Below are 23,342 nucleotides of genomic sequence, written 5' to 3' on the forward strand. Positions count from 1 at the left end.
GCATAGTTGAACCTCCAAAAGTTAGAGTGCTTATCCACAACTTTTCCATTGGGTACACCACTGTTACTATTAACATCAGTAGAAATAGTGCATAATTGTAGAGGAGAAAATGGCTCCTGTAGACCCTATAGAAGAATCATTTTGTTTTGACCACAGAAATACATGCCAGGTAGACTGACTTAGATAACATATGTTGTATTTTTAATGCCTATGTATCTTTCAGTTCTTGTTTTATGGGGATTGTGTCTGTGTGCAAGTCTATAGAGACATGTGTCTTTTTGGGTGATGGAATTATTTGAGAGTCAATATTCTCTAGATTAAAAAACAATGGATCACCACCAATTTATCAGGATAACTGTGTCATATTCTGCAAGGGAAGTCGGGGTAATCCTCAAGGTGGAAATAGGCATAGAACTCTAAGAAGTAAATGGTGCTGTTTTTAAAATTATAGCGAACACAGAAAGGCTTACATTAATGGCTCTGGCTCAGTAAGACTCTATCTGCTGTCTCTCATTTCTCTCAAATGCTCAGTTTTTCTTCCATACTTTTTAATAGATTTCATTTTGTCAGGAGTCTGAGAAAGTGTCTTTTCCATATTTCTTAATATTTTGAACAGTGAAATAGAAATAATTATTCATTTTCAGTCTCTTCTGTCACATTCATTAGAGTCATTTCTCCTTGGATTTTCAATGTGCCTTGTGTTTCCCTGTGTCTCTCTGTTTCTATTTCCACTTTGTGATCACAAGTTGTGTGTTCGAGGGACTGCTTGTGTCCTGTGAATTTCACCATTGAAAGGTAGTCAGTGAAGCTTCTCTGACAGGCTCTGCAAGATATATTACTGTTGGTTTTGTTCTGAGCGTCTCTGAATGGTGCACACTAGTTTTTCAGGGATTAGCCTGTGGTGGACTGAGCATTGTTTAGTGGGATTGTTAGAATCATGGATACACAAGAAAACAGCAGTTTGAGAAGCCCCAAAACAGTTGTTTTCAATCAAAAATTGGGAACAAGGAGAGGAATGACTGGTACCACTAGAAAGGTGTGGAATTGCAAAACAACAGAAATAATTACCTGCATGTTGTCTCTTCCAGATCAATAAGATGAAAAATCAATGTTGTTATGTAGTGCACTAAGTTACAATACTACTTCTCTGCAGTCATCACTCCATAGGAAGAACAAACCAGCGTCAAACTGTATTGACTACTTGTGAAGAAAACATATCTAAATTAGCAGGTTCTAGATATCTGCACTGCTTTTTGCAATTTTGCTTAGTGGCCTTCACATTTGTTAGGGTAGAATTGTCTAGCTGTGGAAACTATACTGAGCGTCTTTATTGCAGCCTTTTAAGCTAGATATTGATGGTAAATTTTGAATTGAAAACTCATTCAGTATGAGAAGGAAAACAGAAAATTTGTATTTTTGAATACACTATTCCATGTAAGGAACATGCTAAATTAATTCCTTAAGTAAGAATTATTTCTATTATGTATTAATATTGTCCTTTTAAAAGTAGAGATTATACATTTCTTAATAGTGTACACTTCAGAGCCTCAAATGATTGAGAACTGAGAGGTTTTTTTTTTCTCTTCCTGAATTGCTTATGGTTGGGACAATTATACTATCATAGAAATTAAGAAGACCTCTTGAGCTCAACTTTCAAACATTGTGCCACCAAATTGAACCATTACAATAGCAGTAACCAGGAACAAGTGGTATTTGTGCCCATACCACTTTTTCAAAGGAAGGTGCCAGTTGGGTATATTTAGGGCTACCATATTTCAAGTTCCCAAATAGAGGACACTGCCAAAGGGAGGGGGAGGGGATTACAGTTTCCATGGCAATACCATGCCATTCCACCCTTACTTCTGTGCTGCTGCTGGCAGCGGTGGTGCTGCGTTCAGAGCTGGGCACCCAGCCAGCAGCTGCCTCTCTCCAGCCACCCAGCTCTGAAGGCAGCGCCACCAGCACCAGCAGCTCAGAAGTAAGGTGGCAAATCCAATAAACACGCACGCTGCTGTCAAGGTTCGCTCCCCACTCTGAACGCTAGGGTACAGATGTGGGGACCTGCATGAAAAACCTCCTAAGCTTATCTTTACCAGCTTAGGTCAAAACTTCCCCAAGGTACAAAATATTCCACCCTTTGTCCTTGGATTGGCCGCTACCACCACCAAACAAATACTGCTTACTGGGGAAGAGCTGTTTGGAAACGTCTTTCCCCCCCAAAATACTTCCCAAAACCTTGCACCCCACTTCCTGGACAAGGTTTGGTAAAAAGCCTCACCAATTTGCCTAGGTGACTACAGACCCAGACCCTTGGATCTTAAGAACAATGAACAATCCTCCCAACACTTGCACCCCCCCTTTCCTGGGAAATGTTGGATAAAAAGCCTCACCAATTTGCATCGGTGACCACAGACCCAAACCCTTGGATCTGAGAACAATGAAAAAGCATTCAGTTTTCTTACAAGAAGACTTTTAATAGAAATAGAAGTAAATAGAAGTAAAGAAATCACCTCTGTAAAATCAGGATGGTAGATACCTTACAGGGTAATTAGATTCAAAACATAGAGAACCCCTCTAGGCAAAACCTTAAGTTACAAAAAAGATACACAGACAGAAATAGTTATTCTATTCAGCACAATTCTTTTCTCAGCCATTTAAAGAAATCATAATCGAACACATACCTAGCTAGATTACTTACTAAAAGTTCTAAGACTCCATTCCTGGTCTATCCCCGGCAGAAACAGCATATAGACAGACAGAGACCCTTTGTTTCTCTCCCTCCTCCACCTTTTGAAAGTATCTTGTCTCCTCATTGGTCATTTTGGTCAGGTGCCAGCGAGGTTACCTTTAGCTTCTTAACCCTTTACAGGTGAGAGGAGTTTGCCTCTGGCCAGGAGGAATTTTAAAGGGGTTTACCCTTCCCTTTATATTTATGACAGCTGCTATTAGGGAACACTGGGAATTGAAGTTCTACAAGAATCAATGTTGGAGTCGGGGGGAAAGGATGAGTGAGGAAAATTAATGGACATTTGTTCATATTTTAAAAATCCACCCAGTCAGAGATCAGAGGGCCAAAAAGAGGTCATGTCCAAGAAAGCCCTAAGTATAATTAGAATGTGGGCCCAAAAAGTTAAGCCTGGGAAGGGAAGCTTCTGGGGGGCCTGGCCAGAAAATGCTCCTGCAAATAAATTTTCAAAGTAGCTCACATAAGTGGAAGGGCCCATGAAGTTCACATATTTTGCACCAGAAAATGCACCTGCACCGAGGAGCAGATCATACCAGCTCCCCCATGTTGCCTTATTAGGCGCTCAATTTATCCAGAGTCCCAAAAGACTGACAGATATTCACTTGACAGTATTCTCTGGCACTCCTTTGCCCACATTGTTACCAACATGTGGCTCAGCGAGGAGAAAAAAAGAAGGCCTGTGTGCATTGGGGACATCATAGAGCCCCACATTATCCCCACTATAGGCAATATAGGCCAGGAGTTAGCTCTCTCCTATTTGCCAGTAGAACAAGTGTTCCCAGGTACAGATGTAATATACAATCTGTCGTGAATCTCTGGGAAGAGGATCTGGAGAGTGAGTCACTCCTCGTAACCATGTTCTCTAAACCTTGGGTGGTTGGTGACAAAAGTTCAACAGCATAAGCGCCAACTCCGTGGGTGCTTTGGGACTGGAACACCCAGGGGAAAAAAGTACTGGGTGCTCAGCCCCACAGATCAGCTCTCTCTCCTCCCCCCACAGCCCTCCCACCAGCGGGCCCCGCGGATCAGCTCCTCCCACTCCCTCCCTGTGCCTCCTGCCCGCCGCAATCAGCTGTTCAGCAGCATTCAGGAGGCAGAGAAGCAGGGGCAGGAAGAGGTGCAGAGGGGGTGGAACAGGGCATGGGTGGGGTGGGAAGAGGTGGGGTGAGGCGGAGTGGGGGTGGGAAGAGGTGGGGCAGGGAGGACTGGAGGAAGGATTTGAGTGGGGGCAGGGTCTGGGATGGAACGGGGGACGAGAACCCCCTGGCAGCTCGGGAAGTCAGCGCCTCTGTTCAACAGTCCATAGAAACAGGTTCCTTTTAGGGAATCATTGTGGAAAACTCAAAAAGCCAGTCAGCTACTTCTGTCTGCCCGGATTACTTCCTGAGTGCCATTCTCAGGAGGGTTTATTTTAATAAATTCCTCTGAGTCTGGACAGCATCAAGGTCATGAGAGAGTTTCATGACTCCAAATAGTTCTCATGTCCGGTCCTGAGTGCTAAGAAGTGCGCTTGTTCCCTTCAGTCCAGGCTTCCCAGGCAATGAGGTGGCTGTGACATACTGGGGCACAGTCCAGACTAGTGGGGGGCTGTTACCCAAGCCCTGCAACATTGGGTGCTTTACAATGCCTTGCTGTAGTAGCTCCCACCTGGGCTGCTTATAAACAGTCTTCCAGCATGCAAATCATACCCTGAGTGTCTGTGTGTAACTGTAGCCTGCCAGCAACACCCTGGCTCTTGTCAGCTTTGGTTATGCTTCAGGGTGACCCCAACACACCTGCAGTCCCAGATCTTCCCCCCAGAAATGTATGTCCTGTACTACGCAGCCTATTCCTGGACAGTACAAATAAATGAAGTCTGCTATTCCTTTAAGGGAATAATATGCCAGTTTTTATTAAATAGAGTACTCCAATTTAAACAAGCTGAATTAGATAAAACGGTAAAACAAGTTTATTAACTACAAAGAGAGATTTTAAATGAGTACAACTAATGAGGCATAAAAGTTAGAAGTGGTTACAAAGAAAAATAAAGATAAAATGCTTACCAATGCCTAATTTAACAAACTATATAAGAATTGAGCCAAGTTTTTCTTACCACAAGTTTTTCTTTCAGCAGATTACTGACCAAACTCTCAGGTAAGGAAACCCTCCCCACCCCAAGAGTGAAACAACAATTTTCCTTGTCTTTTTAGGTGTCAGAGACAGACAGGAAGAGAGAGGAGGGTGTCTTTGGGGTGTTTGTCCCTTCTTTTTGTAGTTTTAGCCCCCCTCTTGAAAAACATTTGCACCTGAGATCCAGGAGACAGTCTATGTGGAAGGATATTCCCTGATGTTTTTTTTTCCTCACCTGTTTGACCTTCCTTTTTTTATCTTCCTGCTTGATGACACTGCTTACTGCTTAAATGCAAATTAAGGCAAGCACACATTCCTACCTTTGTTTAGGACAGACCTGACTTCTGCCTGGGCAGGGCTGTGGGGTTTGAAACATGTGTTAATAACCTCATACAGGGGAATCTTACAACTTCACATACAGTGTAACCACACATATCTTACCAGGACAATACTGACCAGCAAATTATGAGTTTTCAAATGATACCTTACAAGGCATACTTTGTACAAAGATTATTACAGTAGTGTACAGGGTGTGAATACAGGGATGTATACCATCACCGTGGCCTACAGGAACAAGAAGGGGTTCCATTCCATCAATCTGCAGGTTGTCCATGATGCAAAATCACCTAATCACAGACACATTGGCAAACCAGCTAGGGAGATCCCTCGTTCTCAAGAGGTCTGAGCTTGTGGAAGACATAGACTCTAGATACTTGCATGGTTTCTGGGTATGTAGTGTGGTTTCACCATTATTATAAAGGCAGACTGTCCCAAGCAATATCACAGATATGTGATGTACTACCTCTGTAACACATCTTAAAGACAAGGCTCATGACTCCTCCCTCATGACTTCTCCTTCAGAGAACTGCTGTAGTATTACCTCCCTCACCATTAGGACATCCTTCTACTCAGCAGAGAAACTGGGCTTCCTCCTGCACTGGCAGTATCTACTCTTATCTGAGGACATGGTGGAAATGTAGGCACAAGTGTCTTTCCATTCTAATTAAGGGGCACACAGAAGTGGCCTGGTATGTTGAAGGAATTTAGAATTGTGCTTTAATTTGAATATACCTTCCAAAAAGTGAAGTGGAGCAGAAAATGATTTAATTTTTTGCACCCGTGTCAAGCAGTGGTACATATTAGAATGATTTGCACTGTCCCCTCTGCATAATTTTGCAGGCACACTAATTAAGGTTTTTCCTCCCTAAACCCATTGAGTTGATTTGCATGGACACATGGACAAACAGAACAAATAAAGTAAACAATAACAAATTGAGACTAGGAGCAATAGCAAGTGAAACTAAGACGTCAACGTCAGGTGGAGCAAAGCTAGGGTTCTCAGCGTGATATGGAAACTGGACCATCAAATAGGTCAAGTACTGAACAGGCTAGCAGCATGATCATATGCACAGCTCTCCTCTCCCTGCTTGCTTAATTTGAAGGTATTAATTTAAATCAAGGATCAATGGCTTCCTCCACTGACTCCACTCGTTCCATCACATCAAGTTTATGCTTCTTGTCGTCACTGCCAAGACCTTTCATAACTCTGCCCCTTCCTACTTCTCTGGTTTTGTTTCTTACTCAGACCCCTTTCCCTCTGACCCTCCAGTAACGTCAGCCTCAACCTCCTGTTTGCCTGCTTTATCCATAGCTATCTTTGCGCTTTCTTCCATGCAGTCCCCTACGGAAGCCCTCCCTAACTGACCTGAGAGATGCTCCTTTTGAATCCTTCCTCAAGCACTGCTTCTGCTTTTGAGTTAGACCGTAGCTCCTTCCCTACTCATTCCGCCTCTGCCATGTCAGTAAAAATGTGCATTGTAATCTCTCCCCTCGCGCCCCCCCCCCCCGCACACACACACAGTTTGCTTATTATTTCTAGGGGGAACAGTTGAAATCCTCTGGAAGGAATGACCTGGTGAAGGATGGCACCACATTAGAGCACTTTTGTAAACTAACAGCCATAGCACCATAGTGCCCAATCCTGATGGTGTCCCTTTGACTGAATGAATCAGTGGGAGTTTTGCCTGACTAAGAATATCAGGACTGGGTCAAATATTTGTCTTGGGCAGGAGGGTGTGGGGGGAGTAAGAGAGAGAAAGAAAGCTGTGCTGTATTTTAGACAAGTGCGTTATTTCTGTTCTGAAATTGCCTTCTCACTACATCAGCAAGAGGTGATCTCTGTATCACAAATGAAATTACCCCAGCAGCACGAGCTTTGATTTATGCATAAGCTATAAAAAGAATTTCATATAGGTAAAGTTGGAGGGGAAAAATACCCTTTTTCAGTCAGGAAATTCATTAATGTGGAAAATTATGATTCGCTTTAGAGTCCTTGTGCTCTCCAAAGCAAATGGAAGTTATAGCTCAACCTTTGGAATTAAAATATAAGTAAGGAAATAATAATGTATATAGCTTTGATGTATTAAGTATTTCACCTTGAACACTGGTATAGTTTCTCCAGGTGAGATAACATTTTCCTGACTGCTGCCATGGAAACAAAGCCAATACATTTTTCTTTGAAAGAATAATCCCTTGTGGATAGGAAGTTCTGGTAAAGAGTTTTGCACAGTTTTTGGTTTCAGTGTTGTAGAATGAGAGTTCCATACTGACAACAAGTCACATCAGAAGTATGCATCCCTCTCATGGTAGTTGAGTGTATTTCCAGGCCTTTTAATCTGAAGGCAAGGGAATCCTTAGGATCCTGTTTAGACTCTGTGTGTTCTAATTTATAAAGTAGCACATTTCAGGTCCCAAGGCTACTATTCTCAGTTGCCAACTCACTTGTAACATTGGTCAAGTCATGTAGTGCAAATTTTTCATCTTTGTCTTCTATCATGGGCAGCTGGGGAAACAGAGCATGTTGAAGACAAGGGCCAAGGAATTATCTACTGGTGTAGAGCACAGCATTGTCACCTCTACAGTTTTATCATGCATCTTATTAGATTTGATGTTTTTCTTAAAGCCCCAGATCTTGAAGTTATGTGAAGATCTCAGCTTTCATTTATTTTAAAAAGAAGTATATTTCTAGCATGATTGTAGAGAAAAGCTTGTAAACATGAAACCTAAAGGCTCAAATACCAAAAGCAAATAGAAAGAATCTGAAATGTTAGTATTTTCAGCTCTCATGATTTTTAAATTAATCTCGTGAATTTTGGGGTCTGACTCCTGATTTTTGAATTTTTATGGCTGGCAATACTGACGAGGAGGACATAGACGATCAGTCTGCTCAGCAGCTATACTGAGACTAGGATGGCATAGGGATCAATGTGCCCAGCAGTTTGCCTTGTTGCTGCTCCAAAGAAGGAGAAATGTGCTTTACCTGGCCGTAGTGGAACAGGAGAGAGTGGTGGCAGACCCGGGGAAATAGCAGGTTGACTAATGCTGCTGACTAAGCCCATCTCAGAGGTGACTAACACAGTCACCATAGTTTGCCTACTGGTGCACTGAGAAGTGAGATGGGCTGTCTTGCCCTCCCTGCTAGCCAAGATTATGCCATTCTATTGAGACATCACTTTGGTACATGATCTACTGCTGCAGAGTTACAACTGCCATCCACTCCATCCACTTAGTCTTCAGCCAGTCTTGTGGATTAGTGCAAATGGAGATCAGCTTTGAAGCAGTTTTCCTATAGTTAAAGCCAGTACCATAGCATGATAGTAATAATATTGAAATTTATATCACCCATAAACTTTTTATAGCAGTGTAATTAGTAGGGCCATTAATACTACCCAAGCTTAGCTTTATTTTATTGCTGTGAACACAGCTTGTAATCATACAAATGACATCAGCAATAATGCTTAAGGGCACCTGTAAGCCAAGGTATTTCAGTCAGTTGAGCTAGAGCTTAAGCAGCATCTCTGTGGAGAAAAGCAGGGGCCCCTGGAGTCCCCCCACCCACCACCACACACGCACACAGTCCGGTGGGTGACACTTACTTAGTTGTGTTCCTTACTGATTTTTTCCTAACAGAAAAAAAGATCAGGTCTGATCTTCTTTTGCTTACATCAGTCTTAAATCTGTGTAAATCCATCTATTCCAGTGCTGTTATTTCTGGTTTATACCAGAATTTGCAAGAGGAGAACTGAGCCCAGTGTTTTTTAGAAATGTTATTCTGTCATCTGTTTCTGAAATTCAAAGGTGTGTATGTGTGTCCCTACACGTTTTATGGTATTCTATATGGGAGACTATTCAGATTATAATTTTGCCTTGTATTTTCATGCTGTTGATGGAATTATTATTAGTTTCTAGGTATTGAGGGAGAGAAGTTGCAATTCAGTTGCGTTTTTTGTTTTGATTTTCTTATGGGGCTCGGGGTGATTCTTTGTGTTTTGGGGTGTGCCTTGTTTTGTTTTTCATTTATAGTATCATGTGACTGTAGAGAAGTGCCATGCCCTTGGGTTTGAGAAAGTACAGTCCAATTAACCTTGGGACACAGGTTTACCAATTGGTGGCTTGGGTTTGTTTTTAAAATATATGTTCTTGGAGTACCCAAAGCTGCAGCATTGTACTAGTGCATGAAAACTTGAGAGCAGTGTAATAGACTAGAAGGTAACTATAAATGGTGATACTGACTAATCTATTTTCATTGACGAGCCAGAATGTAAAATGTGATAATTAAACAAATAGCACAGAGTGGAACTGTAAATCAATTTTAAACATTCTTTCTGTGTTCATAATTTAAAGTACTACCTGTAGAACAAAGGAAATTTGTAAGGAAATTTTTTTTTAAATGTGTTTTTTAAGCTGACAGTTTCCATTTAAGAGGAAAATTAAAAGGCCCATTTTATATAAAGGTCTACATTTGCTATATGGAGGCTGGATTCTGCCATGCCGTTCTGCCGATACACACTGATGGGGAGCAGTGAGGGTCAGGAAGTAAGGAGCTTTCCCTTGCATAGTCTAGTTAAGGACTGGGCAGAATAGCAGTCCCTGTGCTCAAGGGAGCTTAGAAGCTGCTCTCATTAATTCTCCAAGGAAACCAAGCATCCTAAAGGGGACATGAAAGGGCAAAGAGTAGGTGGAATGAAAGCGCCACTGCCACCCTATGCACTGAACAGTGCAGCTAGTGGCCATCGTGGCATATGTTGCATGCTTTAAAAGGTGGTATCAGTTTGCATTCTTCACTGTGCATAAGGAAGCTCACTGCCTTTGCATTGCCCCCAACTCAGAGCTATGTTTACAAAGCATAGTGTAGTCCATTCTGAGCTTTCCTCTGGCTGAAAATGTAAAAAATACCCCAGAGAGAGATCAGAACCAGGACCGGCTCTAGGCACCAGCAAAGCAAGGATGTGCTTGGGGCGGCACAATTCCAGGGGCGGCATTCCGGCCCCCCCCTTTTTTTTTTTTTGCTTGGGCAGTTGCACTCTCGGAGCTTGGGGCAGCAATCTTTTTGCTTGGGGTGGTAAAAAACCTAGAGCCGGCCCTGATAAGAACCTCACTCAGAACTCTCTAAACAACCAGGTTATTTTACTGTATTTAACTAAAAACTTGGGGTAAGACAATATTTCATACAGAACTCAAATTTATTCAACAAATGAGGTTACCTTGAAGACCTAATTTTATCTCTGTTTGAGGATACTATGTCTTGAAAATATGAATGGTCTCTAATGATTTTCTCTATTTAATCTATTTAAAGCTAAAAGTGCATTTGAATATTGTCACTGAACTTCTCAGCTTTTCCTATTAGCTCTACTGGAAACTGCAAAGGCAAAAACTATTAAGAAAGTCTTATTTAAAGAAAGTTTAGACAAATGTAGATCTGTGAACAAAGAAGCAAGCAGTCTTTTATATAGAGCCACTCATTTAACAGTCTCTGCCATAGGCCCTTTGGGTTACTTTTAAATCTCCTATAAGAATATTAGATCTACTGCATAGATAGATCTAGCCTATGCTGAAGCTCAACTTCTGTTACATTTTAACCACCATTTGTTATAGTGCTTTGCATATGATGGTGATAAATTTTAAGATCAGGGAACTCAATAAGTGTTCATCTTTCTGTTAGATTCATGATTCACTGGGTAACAGTTACTATTTTAATTCTACTAATGCTTTTTACAAACAGATTCCAACTACTAATATTTGATTCTTGAAAAGGTTCCAGGACTCCCTGATTCTCCTGTAATGTAGTTTTTGTAACAAACTCTATTGGTAGTATTGACTCTCTTTTTGACTCCAATAGATGTGGAGAACAGCCAACAACCATCCATCGCTTGGATATGCAGAACTAATACTAATATTTGTTGGAAGTACATCTCTTCAGATCATGAGTTGCTATTTGCATCACACAAGTAGAAAATAAAATTCCAAAATACATTGATCCATATGATATTGGCCACCCAAACATCACAATCAATTTCTATTATAGCAGTAGAGTAGTTTCTTCAGTATTTAATATTTTTAATAGCTTGTATGAGTGAAACAGAAATCTTTTGGTTTAAACATATTTGTTTGATGTTTGTTCCTGTCTCCACTGTAGAAGTGCATTGTATAGCTTCTGTTTTACAATCTCTGGTTGAGCTTCCTTCAATGTTGTAGATTTTACAAGTTTTTGTTATGCAGTTAGGACCACTGTATGCGTTAGAGTACCAAACTATGCTCCTCAAACATAGTTAATTAGAATCTTCTGCCTTAGTGAAATGCTGGTTGTTCTTGAATGGAGATGCAGTGCTTTGTTCTCTTCCTGATTTTTGGCTTTCTTGTTCACAATGGTAACATTTAATTCTATAACAATTTATAGAATTCTTGGTGAAACAAGTTTTTTTAATCATAGACTACTTTGTTCTTTAGGAAATATAGTAGATTTGTTTTATCTTCAATTTATGGTTCATTACAAAGTTAAGAATTTATAAATTGGTCTTACACTAAGCTATCTTGTAGTTCCTCAGGGGCCTCTTGATTTAGCTGACGTCCTAATTGTTCAGGGTTTTCAGCCAGTTCTGGCAGAGATTCTTCATGTCCTCTAGTACAGAGGTCAACAAACTGCAGTCTGTGGAGAGTTGGCTGGTCGCCTGGTATAAGCACTCCTCTGTACTGCTGAGAGGAATTGAGCAGATCAAGCAGAGGAGGTGAAGTGAAGAGCAAAACTGGATAATCATGATTAACTTTTTTTTGTCCAAAATTACAAAATGCCCATCTCATTCCAGGCAACTAACAATACACAATTACTTTCCTGTGGAACCAATTGCTGTAGTTGACACAGGGATGTGATGCAATCATGACTGGGAATGGAGGTGTTCCCAATTGCAAATTTGAAGGGCAGTGTTCCATAAGACAATGTCTATAAAGATGTGGCCCATGCTGTGGAAAAAATCTGAGAACCTCTGCTGTCAAACTCTTGAGTTTACACTCTGCCCATTCTTTTTGGAGTCCAACTCCAAAATAACTAGTTAATGCAACTACTCATGCTTGGTAGGTCTAGATAGGGGCAGGTCCTATTAGACTGGCACCATGAAACAGTGTTTTCTGTTCCTCAGTCCAGTGGCTCATTTGGCTTCTTTATCCCAGCTAGGTATAATAAGCTTCCTAGGATGAGTTGTTTTTTTCTTCGAAGCTAACCAGTCTTTGGCCATGTCTACACTACGAAAGTACTTCAGTTTTACAGAAGTTGATTTTTGGGAACAGATTGTATAAAGTTGAGTGCATGCATCCACACTAAGCACATTAATTCGGCTGTGTGCGTCCACAGTACCGTGGCAAGCGTCGACGTTCCGAGTGGTGCACTGTGGGTAGCTATCCCACCCTTGCTGCAGTCCCCGCTGCCCATTGGAATTCTGGGCTGAGCTCCCAATGCCTGATGGGGCCAAAAATTTGTTGCAGGTGGTTATGGGTAAATGTTGTCAGTCAACCCTCCCTCCATGAAAGCAACAGCAAACAGTCATTTCATGCCCTGTTCCCTGGATTGCCTGAGCAGACGCCATAGCACAGCAAGCATGGAGCCCGTTCAGCTCACCGCAGCAGTTATGACCATTGTAAACACCTCGCGCATTATCGTGCAGTTTATGCAGAACCAGCACCTGAAAAACCAGGCGAGGAGGCGACGGCAGCGTGGTGATGAGGACATGAACACAGATTTCTCTAAAATTGCGGTCCCCAGCAATTTGGAGATCATGGTGTTACTGGGGCAGGCTCATGCCGTGGAACGCCGATTCTGGGCATGGGAAACAAGCACGGGGTGGTGGGACCGCATAGTGTTGCAGGTTTGGGATGATTCCCAGTGGCTCCGAAACTTTCGCATGCGTAAGGGCACTTTCATGGAACTTTGTGACTTGCTTTTCCCTGCCCTGAAGTGCAAGAATACCAAGATGAGAGCAGCCCTCACAGTTCACAAGTGAGTGGCAATAGCCCTCTGGAAGCTTGCAACTCCAGACAGCTACCGGTCTGTCGGTAATCAATTTGGAGTGGGCAAATCTACAGTGGGGGTAGCTGTGATGCAAGTAGCCAACGCAATCATTGAGCTGCTGCTATCAAAAGTAGTGACTCTGGGAAATGGCCAGGTCATACTAGATGGCTTTGCTGCAATGGGATTTCCTAACTGTGGTGGGGCTATAGATGGAACGCATATCCCTATCTTGGGACTGGACTACCCGGGCAGCCAGTACATAAACCGCAAGGGGTACTTCTCAATGGTGCTGCAAGCACTGGTGGATCACAAGAAACGTTTCACCAACATCAACGTGGGATGGCCAGGAAAGGTTCATGACACTCATGTCTTCAGGAACTCTGGTCTGTTTAAATGGCTGCAGGAAGGGATTTACTTCCCAGACCAGAAAATAACTGTTGGGGATGTTGAAATGCCAATAGTTATCCTTGGGGACCCAGCCTACCCCTTGATGCCCTGGCTCATGAAGCCATACACAGGTACCCTGGTCAGTAGTAAGGAGCTGTTCAACTATAGGCTGAGCAAGTGCAGAATGGCGGTGGTAGAGTGTGCATTTGGACGTTTAAAGGGTCGCTGGTGCAGTTTACTGGCTCGCTCAGACCTCAGCGAAACCAATATTCCCATTGTTATTGCTGCTTGCTGTGTGCTCCACAATCTCTGTGAGAGTAAGGGGGAGATATTTATGGCGAGGTGGGAGGTTGAGGCAAATCGCCTGGCCGCTGAATATGCGTAGCCAGACACCAGGACAGTTAAAAGAGCACAGCAGGAAGCGCTGCGCATCAGAGAAGCTTTGAAAACCAGTTTCATGACTGGCCAGGGTACTGTGTGACAGTTCTGTTTGTTTCTCCTTGATGAAAACCCGCCCCCTTGGTTGCCTCTAAATTCCCTGTAAGCCACCTGCCCTCCCCCCCTTCGATCACAGCTTGCTTGCAAAGGAAATAAAGTCACTATTGTTTAAAAAACATGTATTCTCTATTAATTGATTATAAAAAAGGGCAGATAACTCACAAGGTAGCCCGGGTGGGGTGTGGGAGGAGGGTAGGAGGGAAGGAAAAGGCCACTTTAAAACTTCTTGAATGACAGCCTTCTGTTGCTTGGGCTGTCCACTGGGGTGGAGTGGTTGAGTGCCCGGAGCCTACCCCCTCCACCCCCCCCCCCCCGCATTCTTGGGCATCTGGGTGAGGAGGCTATGGAACTTGGGGAGGAGGGAGGGCGGTTAAACAGGGGCTGCAGCGGCAGTCTGTGATCCTGCTGCCATTCATGAACCTCCACCAGACGCCGGAGCTTGTCCGTTTGATCCCGCAGTAGCCCCAGCTTTGCCTCATGCCTCCTCTGATCTTCCTGCCGCCACCTCTCCTCACCTTCATCGGCCACTTTCCGGTACTCTGCTATTGTGTCCCTCCTCACATTCTGCTGAGCTCTGTCAGTGCCGGACGACTGCATGATCTCAGAGAACATTTCATCGCGTGCTTTTTTTTTGCCGCCTTATCTGAGATAGCCTTTGGGACGGAGGAGGGAGGCTTGAAACATTTGCAGCTGCTGGAGGGGGAGTGACATATTTAAAAAGATACATTTTACAGAACAATGGCTATACTCTTTCACGGTGAACAACACTATTCACATTACATAGCACATGTGATTTTGGTACAAGGTTGCATTTTGCATCTTATATTGAGTGCCTGCGGCTTTGGTGTTAGAGGTCACACACACAGTTCTGGGCAACAGAATTCGGCTCGCAGGCAGCCATAGTAAGCCATAGTCTTTCGGCTTCTGCAATCTTCATAACGGCAGCACCCTCCTCTCCCATACCAAGCAAAGCACGTTGAATTGGCCAGTTAGTGCTGTGGTTTTCCTGTTAACGTGCAGCAGCAGAAACCAAACTAACCCTCCCCCCCACTCAATTCTCTGGGATAATCACTTTACCCCTCCCCCCGACCACGTGGCTAACTGCAGGGAGGATTTCTTTTCAGCCACAGGTAAACAGCCCAGTAGGAACGGCCACCTCTGAATGTTTCCTTAATTAAATTCCCCTTTTCAACCAGGTTACCATGAATGATATCACTCTCCTGAGGATAACACAGAGAGATAAAGAACGGATGTTGCTTGAATGCCAACAAACACCGGGACCATACGCTGCCAGGCTTTGTCATGCAATGATACCAGATTACTTGCTACTAGCATGGCGTGGTAAAGTGTCCTACCGTGGAGGACGGAATAAGGCTGCTCTCCCCAGAAACCTTTTGCAAAGGCTTTTAGAGTACCTCCAGGAGAGCTTCATGGAGATGTCCCTGGAGGATTTCCACTCCATCCCCAGACACGTTAACAGACTTTTCCAGTAGCTGTACTGGCCACAAATGCATCCCAAGTCCTCAGGGCTACTTAATCATTAAAAAATGCTTGCTTTTATAACATGCATTATATTCAAAAAGGTGCACTCACCAGAGGTCCCTTCTCCGGCTTCGTTGGGTTGGGAGGGTATTTCAGTCAGGGTGATAAAAAAATCCTGGCTGTCGGGGAGAATGGTGTGCTGTGTGCTCTCCTCAAGCTCGTCCTCCTCCTCCTCATCTTCCCCATCCGCAAAATCCTCAGGCATGGCGGACAGTACCCCATCATCGGAGTCCACGGACAGGGGTGGGGTAGTCGTGGCGGCCCCCCCTAGAATTGCATGTAGTTCAGCGTATAAGCGGCACGCCTGGAGTTCTGTCCCGGAGCGTCTGTTTGATTCTTTGGTTTTCTGGTACGCTTGTCTGAGCTCCTTAAGTTTCACGCGGCACTGTGTTGCGTCCCTGCTGTAGCCTTTGTCCCTCATGGCCTCGGAGATTTTTTGAAATGTTTTGGCGTTTCGTCTTTTGGAACGTAGTTCTGAAAGCACAGATTCCTCTCCCCATACAGCGATCAGATCCAGTACCTCCTGTTTGGTCCATGCTGGAGCTCTTTTTCGATTCTGGGACTGCATGGTGACCTGTGCTGATGAGCTCCGCATCGTCACCTGTGCTGATGAGCTCGTCTGGCCAAACAGGAAATGAGATTCAAAAGTTCCCAGGGCTTTTCCTGTACACCTGGCCAGTGCATCCGAGTTCAGAGTGCTGTCCAGAGCGGTCACAATGGTGCACTGTGGGATAGCTCCCAGAGGCCAATACCTTCAAATTGCGTCCACACTAACCCTAATTTGAAATGGCAATGTCGATTTCAGCGCTAATCCCCTTGTTGGGGAGAAGTACAGAAATCGATTTTAAGAGCCCTTTATGTAAAAAAGAAAAAATGGCTTCGTTGTGTGGACGGGTGCAGGGTTAATTCAATTTAACGCTGCTAAATCTGACATAAACTCGTAGTGTAGACCAGGCCTTTGAATTGGTCAGTTAATTAGATAGACTGCATTCTTGACTGCCTTAGATTCTTGAGACTGGAAGCTTTGTGATGAATTACAGAAATGTAAAGAAATACTGCTATTGTCCAGTATTGACAGGACTTTTCTTTGCTGATGAAGAAGGGACTGTAGATTGTGATTCTGGCCTAAAGCACTTCATCTTTTCTAGTTCTGTCTCAAATTTGTGATGATCCCCACAAATACTTCTTTGAAAAGAAGGAATTTATGGAGGAGGCATCCGAAAAGGCTGTTGCTATGAAACATGCTCTCATAAAACGTATGCTAAGAGAGCAATGTATGTGAACTCCCAATGGCAAGGAACACACCAGATGAAAGAAAGTGATGGTCTCTTAACTAAACAATAAACACTGGCAAATACATCAATATTGTTGGATGTTTAAAACTAAAGAGAGCCAACGATGACAACACAAACACCAATTGGGAATGAAATACAGATTATTTCAAACCTCCCACTCCTACGCCTAACCTTGAGGAAGAATTTTCTCCACTTGCTTGTTACCAAAAAACAGGGCCATTAGCGCCATGAATAAAAGAGACTGTGTGTCTTTCCTCGTGGAAGCCAGCACGGTTCAGTGGACAGTGCACTGATTGAGAATCAGATCTAGGTTCTATTCCCAGGTCTGCCATTAGGCTGCTGTTTGACCTTAGACAATTCACATACCTTCTTTTTGGTTCCATTTCTGCAACAGTAAAATAGGGTTAATAATATTTATAATATTTATCTAGCTGTGTAAAGTGCTCTGAGGTTTACAGGTGGAAAAATACCATTTAAGGGGTTATTATGAGTATTTTACTTATCTCCTAGATGACACAATAGAAAGGGGCAAACTGAGGCCTTGTTAATTTCATCAATGTTTGCTACTGGAGCAAACAGACCATACACAAGAGACTTCCCCCCTGCCCCCAAAGCAGCAATTTATCCATTCCCAGATCAGTCAACCAGCACCTTTTATTTAAAATAATCCAGATGGAATTAGGATTGATCTGGCCCCAAATAATATATTGGAGCTATAAACTGAAGAAGGGAACCACATTAGTTTTAACAATGCCTGTGTAAACTGATTATTTAAATGACTGTCCTTTTGTGTTAGCCAGCTGCTTCAGTAGCTATCAAGTTTTATATGGTCAAGTGGTTCCTTTGCTAGCCTGTTTTTGGTTATTTACTATTTTCAGCAGTCCTTCTTGAAGTGTACAAGAACAACAAGGAGGTCAGAATTGCCATACCATACCCAGCTATAGATAATATTTATGAGATATAAAAAGTGAACTTACTTTAGCTGAGTTTTGGCCAAGTTGTTCATAGACCAACAAGCCTAATTTAGCATCTGTTCCAAACCTCTGTCAGTAGTTTAGAAACAACAGGCCTCCATTTTCCAAAGTAACTAGTTATTCTGGTTGCCTCTGTTTTTGTGTACCCAGTTTGACATCGCTCTAGAAGGCCTGATTGTCAGGAAGTGTTGAGCACGCACCGTCTGAAAATCAGACCTCTGTGTCTCAAGTTGGGCCTCCAAAAGCAGAGGCAACCAAAACTACTAGTGACATCTTAAAATTTAGACCCTTGGTGTCTAAAAAATGTTGTCAGTTTAACATAGTAAGACAAGGGAGAATGAAGAGTTAAATTTTCAATACAAGTATCCAAAGTGCTTATTTGACCAAGTGAATTGGAATGATCTTATTAAAAAACAAATCATTAATACGAGGCAGTCTAATTGATCAGAGTGCAAGTATAACTGAAAAAATTACTAGAAAAAAACTGCAACAATGCACCAAAATACTTTGAACTTTGTCCGTGAAGTGCAGATTTATGCAGTGTAAGTAAATAATGAACAAAGGTTGCACTTCATAGCCTCTCTAATACTGATTCAGAAAGCACTTCCATATTGTGCAGCTAAAACTGTGACCAGTGGAGAGCAGCTGAGGACAGTAGAGATTTGAGTCCAAAAATGTCACATTAAAAAAAAAAGTTACCTGGCATTTTGCCATGAAGAGTACGCTCTCCATCTGCTCATTGTCTCTAATGTTTGTCAATAAAATATGCATTTGCCTACAGAACCAACTTTTTATATGGTTTGTTCCATCAGTGAACCTGTACAGAAACTTGGCTTGGGAACATGGCTATTGCCTGCCCTAAATTGTCATGACCACTCATGTTCACCTCAAGTTATGCTAATTGTATTTAAATTATCCTAGTATTCATTTACTCTTGGGTAATCCTAACAACAGCCAGGCTAGTGTTGATAATACTCCTGAAATTACATATATCTGCTTCAGGCTCTCTGTCTGGGGCTAATGATCTGCACTTCACTTGATGCGCATAGGTGGACTGATTTGTCAGCTGGAATTTTGGTGCCAAGACTGCTAGTTCTCAGGATGAACCCACCTCAAACTTCTCAATTTTCTTAATAGCGTTCATAAATTAGGATATGCAGATGTATCAGCCACTGCCCAAGATAGGAAGGCGGGATGAAAGTGCCTGGATTGTGGCATAGACCTTCCCTCATCAGAGTAATCATTTTTCTACCTTTCCTGTTGCCAACCTGTTTCTTCATGCACTGGGACTGGGGTGAACTGAGATTTCCCTTCCTATGGAAGTCTCCTCAGCTTTTGCTGGATCTGTGTGTGTGAGGGTCCTACATCTGACTCCCCATTTCCACAGTACCAGGGCTAATATCTAGCCTGGTTTGACATGTTCCGAACCCCTCAATCACGTATAAGTGGTGGCTAGATAGCTTTTGCAAAGTATATTTTGGGTTCCAATATTCGTTTGTTCATGGAAGGTGTCTCTCATGGCAGAGAAGAGACCGGGATTTAATAAAGAATCCCATTATATTCGATGAAATTGAGCTTACTGATCACAGATGTACTCAGTAGTTTTCTCTGGCTCAGTACACACAGTCCACCTAACTTCTGACCTGAACAAAAGTAATCATGTAAGGGACTACTGACTGCACAACAGAAACAAAGGGCTAAACTGTATCATAGGAAGTATTTTGTAGATCTGTTTGGGTTTTTTTCGTTTGGTTTTTAGATTGGGTTTTAGGTTTTTGTGTATATTTGGTATTTACTTAACTAAGTTCTGATGTTTAAATATAGATGCAGAACAAATCTGCGAACTTCTTCAAAGTCCAAGGATGTTTGGATATCGGGTTTTTGTTTAGCTAACTACAGAGATGCTGACTAGCACAAAGGTTGGAGCTAGGCTCAAGCATTCGCAGAGTTTCCAAATTCTAGGAAATATGGTTTTGGTTCAGGCCTCCTTCTAATACAAACCTTGTAGTATATTGTATAAACCGAATACAGTCTAATACAAACCTTTGTGTATATTGTAGCACTTACTGTATATTGTGGCTATGCAGGGAATTTATTTTCCTTTTGTGTTCCCAGTAACCATACTGCCAACAGCAAGCATTCAGAAATCGTGAATCAGGTCCTGTGAAATTGGCTTAAAACCTAGATTTTTAGAGATTATACATTTTTTGTTCTTTTTTTTTTTGACACCCTGTTTTTGAACCTTTAGGATATATTTGGGTCACATGTTCAAGCTTTTCTCTGAAAACTTGAGGACTTGTTTTTTAAATGAAAGCTGAGAGTTTCATGTAATCACTTGACTCCAGGAACTGGGGCCTTAAGAGGAATATATGTGTCACAAAATTTATGACAAAATTGCAGGAGTTGGCAGCACTGCAATTAGGTTTCCACCTGGCAAGGTTTTCCCAGGATCCTTTTTTTTTTTTTTTCACATAGCTATCCTGGAAAGTCAGTAAGGATGCTCAGTACAAATTTATAGGCTCAGGATCATTCTGGATAGCCTGCTTTTTTTATACCTCCAGAGGTGGCAACCCTAAGTGCAGTAAAGTGTGTCAGAAGGAAATAATTGTTTTAAAAGCTGTTATTTCATTGTAATAAGTTTATTTTAACCAATCATAAATTGCAAGCCTACACCATCATACTGTGTGCTCTGTAATCATGCATATCGTGACATCATTTACTTTTCAATCTCATGCCTAATAATACGTTATTCATTCCTGAGGCATGCATTATTTCATTCCTTCTCATGTCTCAGTGATTGCTTACAGAACTCAGAACTAACAAACGAGTGCCAGTACAAAGCAAAATAAAAATGGAACGTGACTATGATGTCACAACAGTTTTTAAGCCAGTATAATTTGTAATGCTTAAAATGTACTCAGAACTCTGTTCAAAGTTAAAGATTTTTCTCAATATTCGTATTTGGATACATTTATAGGAGTTCTATGAACAGTCTACAAAGTCTGTAGTTTTTATTTGTTTTGGTTCCCACCCCCAAACTCCAGTGTCTTTCAACAATAGCTTCTAATACTGAACTTATCTGCATCTGCTATGCCTGACAAATACAGCTTTATGCCTGCAAACAAGTAGCCATTCCATTTTGTGGGGGAGTATTAGAGGCCAGGTTTCAAAATCTGACCTATAGGTTTGTTGGTGATTGACTGTATTAGTAGGCTGTCGCTGACCTGACATTTTACGATGGAGGGACTTACACTTCAAAACACTGTCCTACCCAGCAGCTCCCAATTTCTCCCTTGCAGGCTTCTCTATGGCCCCACCTCCTAAACCTTGTCCTCTCACAAACTAGACTGTCCCAAGTATTCTAAACAATGATTCTCTCTCCTTCACGCAGCAATGTGGGGAAGGAAGGGTTTGCAGCAGGGAATTTTTCTTCTCCCGAGGACCAAAGCAGGGGGTGGTACAGAAGCAAATCACTTTCTGCTCTCTCCCAAGGCCTGGATCAGAGGTCATCAGTAGTAAAACACTTTCTCTTATCTAGGTGTGGAGGTACAGGATTAGAGGGGCAAGTCCTTTTTTCTTCCAAGGGTGCCAACAGCATGGGATCTGTGGCTGAGCATCCTTCCTCTTCAACCCCTACTGCCCTCTTCATAGGGTTGGGTACAAATAATCAGGATGAGCGGGAAGAAACTGAACATAAGAACATAAGAATGGCCATACTGGGTCAGACCAAAGATCCATCGAGCCCAATATCCTGACTACCGACAGTGGCCAATGCCAGGTGCCCCAGAGTGAGTGAACCTAACAGGTAATGATCAAGTTATCTCTGTCCTGCCATCTATCTCCACCCTCTGACAAACAGAGACTAGGGACACCATTCCTTACCCATCCTGGCTAATAGCCATTAATGGACTTAACCTCCATGAATTTATCCAGTTCTCTTTTAAACCCTGTTATAGTCCTAGCCTTCACAACCTCCGCAGGCAAGGAGTTCCACGGGTTGACTGTGCGCTGAGTGAAGAAGAACTTCCTTTTATTTGTTTTAAACCTGCTGCCCACTAATTTCATTTGGTGGCCCCTAGTTCTTATATTATGGGAACAAGTAAATAACTTTTCCTTATTCACTTTCTCCACACCACTCAGGATTTTATATACCTCTATCATATCCCCCCTTAGTCTCCTCTTTTCCAAGATGAAAAGGTCCTAGCCTCTTTAATCTCTCCTCATATGGGACCCGTTCTAACCCCTAATCATTTTAGTTGCCCTTTTCTGAACCTTTTCTAATGCCAGTATATCTTTTTTGAGATGGTGGGTTGACGGCCAGATGGCTGATAGCTGTCTGACCATCTAAATCTCACTGCTTCTCACTACCTCTGCTCTCATTCCCTGACACACTCAGATGTCACTGCCCAGGTGGCCTTGCAACAGGAGACTTGCACAAAAGCAAGGGAGAGAGAATGTGGGCACTGTCAGGGTAACTGCATCTGTATTCCCTCTAAGTGCCCCCAAGGGACCACACACTTAAAGTTTCTGGCTCCTAGCCAACATCACCTCTCTTGGGCACAGGGCCATCCTTAGGCATACGCAGCATATGCAGCTGCGTAGGACACCTGAAAATTTGGGGCACCCGTGGGTCTTAGTGTCCACCCTCCCACCTCTTCCTATCCCTGTTCTGACCCTTCCTGCAGGCTCCCACCACAGCTGACTGCTGCAGCCTGGTGAGTCTTCCTCCAGAGCCGATCTAGTACTTAAAACTTGAAAAAGCCTTCCAGCCTGCCAGATCTATTAGCACAACATTGAAACTGTTAAAGAGCCATTCAAGTGATAAGAAAAAGAGTACTTGTGGCACCTTAGAGACTAACCAATTTATTTGAGCATAAGCTTTTGTGAGCTACAGCATCCGATGAAGTGAGCTGTAGCTCATGAAAGTTTATGCTCAAATAAATTGGTTAGTCTGTAAGGTGCCACAAGTCCTCCTTTTCTTTTTGCGAATACAGACTAATAACGCTGCTACTCTGAAACCTGTCATTATTCAAGTGATAATGAAGCTATTTAACAGGTATTTGCCACCCCCCCCCAGGTATATACTGTCAGTTTCTGAATTTACTGAAAAAACAGTTTCCACTGAATGCATCCGATGAAGTGAGCTGTAGCTTATGCTCAAATAAATTTGTTAGTCTCTAAGGTGCCACAAGTCCTCCTTTTCTTTTTGTGGATACAGACTAACACGGCTGCTACTCTGAAATCTGTCATTTTGCATTACTATAATATTTACTCAGAACATGTTAGTCTACAGGACTTTAGTTTAAAATTTGCTTTAAAATATTTCATTAGTATGTTGCAGAAGAGTATAAAGTCACATCTCTAAAAAATCCTTGCATAAATATTTAGATGTGCAATCTGAGTATTCATCTTTAGCCTTAAATGCTTGGATCTTCAGACATATAGTTTTTTAA

The 23,342-nt window shown here is 42.5% G+C and overlaps 1 protein-coding gene and 1 pseudogene across 2 annotated transcripts in view; one reads left to right on the forward strand and one right to left on the reverse strand.

The window, feature by feature from the left end:
• The window catches only part of SLC35F1 (solute carrier family 35 member F1), a 375,908-nt gene that overhangs the window by 239,150 nt on the left and 113,416 nt on the right, over positions 1-23,342 (forward strand). The window lies entirely within an intron of this gene.
• On the reverse strand, positions 14,295-16,215 carry LOC141983842 (uncharacterized; annotated as a pseudogene).

The sequence above is a fragment of the Natator depressus genome, chromosome 3 (assembly GCF_965152275.1).
Source record: "Natator depressus isolate rNatDep1 chromosome 3, rNatDep2.hap1, whole genome shotgun sequence".
Taxonomy (NCBI): Eukaryota; Metazoa; Chordata; order Testudines; family Cheloniidae; genus Natator; species Natator depressus.